General features: G+C 39.6%; 1 long non-coding RNA gene across 1 annotated transcript in view; it reads left to right on the top strand.

Annotated features, from left to right (window-relative positions):
• The first annotated feature begins 1,299 nt into the window (after positions 1-1,299).
• LOC121920035 overlaps positions 1,300-4,244 on the top strand; it is a 3,030-nt gene continuing 85 nt past the window's right edge. Inside the window, exons 1-2 of the long non-coding RNA XR_006101620.1 lie at positions 1,300-1,458; positions 4,091-4,176. This is a non-coding gene — a long non-coding RNA (uncharacterized LOC121920035). The remainder of the gene's footprint in view (positions 1,459-4,090; positions 4,177-4,244) is intronic.

Raw genomic sequence — 4,244 nt, 5'->3', positions numbered from 1 at the left:
CAGCATTCTCTAAGCAGTTTACAGTCTGTAAGCCAATTGCCCCAACAAGCTGGGTACTGATTTTACTGACCTACAAAAGGATGGAAGGCTGAGTCAACCATGGAGCCCTGGGATCAAACTCACAGTGGCTGCAGTACAGGCATTTAACTGCTGAGCCACCAGGGCTTCCATATGGTAGAACAATGTGGACAACATTAGAATTTGGTACAGCTATGAAGGTGTTTTCTGGCTATGTGTGTGGTAGCAAGAAATGTCATGTGCTTTCTCTCAGCTGCTCGGCATCATTTACTTGCATATTTTTACAGCCTGAAGAAGCAGCAAGTCCTGAGTACAATTTTTTGCTATTAAGCAGTTATTTTCATGACTGCTAGTTTGATTTCATAGAATCATAGAGTTGGAAGAGACTGCAAGGGCCATCCAGTCCAACCCCCTGCCATGCAGGAAATCTCAATCAAAGCATCCCTGACAGATGGCCATCCAGCCTCTGTTTAAAGACCTCCAAAGAAGGAGATTCCACCACTCTCCAAGGAGTGTGTTCCACTGTCAAACAGCCCTTACTGTCAGGAAGTTCCTCCTAATGTTGAGGTGGAATCACTTTTCCTGTAGCTTGCATCCATTGCTCCGGGTCCTGTTCTCTGGAGCAGCAGAAAACAAGCTAGCTCCCTCCTCAATATGACATCCCTTCAAGTATTTAAACAAGGCTATCATGTCACCTCTTAACCTTCTCTTCTCCAAGCTAAACATCCCCAGCTCCTTAAGTTGTTCGTCATAGGACATGGTTTCCAGACCCTTCACCATTTTGGTCACCCTCCTTTGGACACGGTCCAGTTTCTCCACATCCTTTTTTAATTGTGGTGCCCAGCACTGGACGCAATATTCCAGGTGGGGCCTAACCAGAGCAGAATAGAGTGGGACTATTACTTCCTTTGATATAAACACTATACTTCTATTGATACAGCCTAAAATCGCATTGGCCTTGCTAGCTGCCACATTGCACTGTTGACTCATGTTCAACTTGTGGTCTATTTGGACTGCCAGATCCCTTTCACACACAGTCTTGTCCAGCCAAGTGTCACCCATCTGTTCATTTCATTTTTCCACCCTAAGTGCAGTACCTTACATTTCTCTGTGTTGAAATTCATTTTGTTAGCTTTGGCCCAGCTTTCTAATTCATTAAGGTCAAGATTTATTGGTTTGAGTGTTGAAATAAGACTCTAGGGATCAGGGTTCAATTCTCGAATGAGCACAAAAATTCACTGGATAACCTTGTGCGATCAAACTCTCTCAGAGGTTGTGTATGGCAATCCCATTCTCACAGAATGCTGGTTGACTGCTGTGAGGGAAAACAGAAAAGGGGATTGGATGGGCCATATGGGATGGAAAATGGCATGGCTGGCTGGCAAGAACCCTGAACAGGAGTAGTCCACACTGCAGTGTTTTGTTGCAGACCTGATATAGGTATGCCTGATTCTTTAACCCACTGCTAAAAAAGAAAAGAAATGAATAAATAGTTTTTTTTCTTCCTTCCCAGCTAACCTAGAAGGAATCTATTGTGTATATGAACACAAAAGAAAGGGAGTTTATATAATTCATCAGATCTTTATCATTTTCAAGTGGTATCCAGATATGGTTGAAGAGGGCAATGCACATAATAAAATAATGAATGACGTAATAGCAGCAGGAGCTCAGCTTCTGTCTCTGTTGTTTTCCATTCCCACCCACCCTGATCTAAAGCTATATTTAGTTGTTTTTCATAGTGCATCCAAAAGCAGTCATCAGAAGGGATTGTGTGTGTATGTGGGGATTCAAAGAGTAAAATAATAGAGATAAGGCTATATTGATTTTTCCATGAAACCCAAGAACATTTTCTTGATGGTTTCTGTTCTAATTTATTATTTAATTTGCATTCTGCTTGCAGAGCACAGCTTAATTAGTTCTTTAAAAGCTTGTTCGTGGCTTGTGAAGAAACTGATCCCAGTTTCTTAGTATGAAATTACTAAGTGGTGTTTAGGGAGTTCAGTAAAGGAAGTATCAATTGCTGAATTGCCGCTCTTTAACAGTCTCTTACTTTTGGCACTGTTTATTACCAAAGATTGTAGCTTCAGGACTCCCATATAAACATAAATCTTACTATCATGATGCAGGGTTTTTGTTTTTGTTTAGCTTAAAAGAGCAGAACCAGATAGTATAAGACGAGAGAGAGAGAGAGAGAGAGAGAGAGAGAGAGAGAGAGAGGTTAGACCACATTGAGCTTGTATGTACATATAGGATCTGTTTAGAACGATGAAAGAATGCTTAGAGATCAACAGGCATGATTCTACTATTCCACTTTATGCATTGTTATCCATGAATACATTTTATGATCAGTGTTTGATGGCTGAGAATTGTAGTTTTGTAATCTTGAGAATTCTGGTTTGCAAAGCTACAGCCATTATCTCCTGCAATGCCTGATTGTTCTGTTACCAGGATAGGGACTGTAAGACAGCATTGCTGCTAACAATAAGTTATGATGCTAACAGCAACTACTGTCACACTATCACAGTGTGGTAGACTCCCTGCCCAATTGAATTTCCTTTGAAAAAGGAGGCATTTAAGGAGGGTGTGCTTTGTTTTAAATCAGAATCCTGTTTCTGAAAAGTTTCTGCTTTAAAACAAAGTGTGTGAGGAATGTACATCTTGTTTTCAAATGAAAGGGAAATGATAAATTTCTCTCTTTTTTTTACATTGCTGCATGACCATAATTTAACAGCATTGTGATGGCAGTGGTCTAAGAGCATAACAGAAGTTTTAAAATGGACACAGGGACTCATTTCCCCCTCAATGTAAGCAGGCAGTAGACATTTTGTTGTTGTTGTTGTTGTTGTTTTAGAGGCTGTGAATGCAATTTATCATTTTCATCCATACCACCCATATCACTTTAACTAGTATAGGCTCACATCCAAAAATTCTAGGGTTTGAAATTTGTAAGGGTCTGTTACAGAGTCTTAACTCATGTCACTGAATTATAGTTCTCAAACTTTCCTGGGAACTGGAAATGATTATTAAGCCAGGCTAAGTACGTAAAGCAAGAAAATGTGCTCTTAAAGTTGGAACTATATTTTAGGTAGGGTGTAATTCTTTGCTGAATTAATTCTTAAAAGAAGCAACAAGTAATTTTAGCATTCCCCCCTTTTTTGTGAGAAAGTCATTGAAATCTGAGCCATTTTCAAGACTTGTTTGTAGTTCAAGCGTTATTCTGTGCCAATTTTGCATATGGTATTTTTGCACATTTTCTGTGGAAGGAAATCGCATGTGAATTGTATAAAGAATAAGTTCCAAAGTACAAAACTTCTTGTAGTTCAAAATTCTCCCCATCAGGGTTTCCAAGTACTTGAGAAACAGTTTACAATTCTTTTACAAATATGCTTGCCACCCCTAATGTTAGGTTTGTTGTACTGCATACAGCTGCCTCTCTCATTTTTTATTTTACCAGAAGAAGTTGGGGAAGTTCCCTGACCTATGAGAGAAGGAGGACATTTGGGAGGGAAGTGGCTAGAGAGGGGAAAAAATTAAATATCCTTCTCTATATGCAGTGTTCACAGTAAGGATCAGAATCCTTCATTATTGTTAACTGCCATTAAGTTGACTTCAGCCTATGGTGACCCCATGAATGAGATATCTCCAAGTCACCCTATCATCAACAGCCCTGCTAAGGACTTGCAGATTCAGGGCCATGGCTTCCTTGATTAATTCTATCCATCTGGAATGCAGTCCTCCTCTTTTCCTGCTGCTTTCTACCTTACCAAGCATTATTGTCTTTTCTAGTGAGCAGTGTCTTCTCATGATGTGTCCAAGGTACAATGTCTCAGTTTAGTCATCTGGTTTCTAGGGAGAGTTCAGGTTTCATTTGTTCTAGGACACATTTATTGGTCTTATTAGCAGTCCACAATATCAGTAGAACTCTTCTTCAGCACCACATTTCAAATGAGTTGTTTTTCTTCCTATCAGCTTTCTTCACTGTCCAGCTTTCACAGCTGTACATAAAAATTGGGAATAAGATGGCATAGCCAACCCTAACTTTAGTACTCAATGATATATCTTTATACTTCAGGGTCTTATCCAGTTCCTTCATATCTGTCCTAGTCTTCTTCTGATGTCTTGACTGCAGCTTTCATTCTGAATAATGACTGAACCAAGGTATGGAAAATCATGGAAATGATGATGATGATGATGATGATGATGATGATGATGATGATGATGATGAT

The sequence above is a fragment of the Sceloporus undulatus genome, chromosome 1, assembly GCF_019175285.1.
Source record: "Sceloporus undulatus isolate JIND9_A2432 ecotype Alabama chromosome 1, SceUnd_v1.1, whole genome shotgun sequence".
Lineage (NCBI taxonomy): Eukaryota > Metazoa > Chordata > Lepidosauria > Squamata > Phrynosomatidae > Sceloporus > Sceloporus undulatus.
The sequence above is the reverse complement of the archived record's forward strand: the minus strand, read 5'-3'. Positions and strand labels throughout refer to the sequence as shown.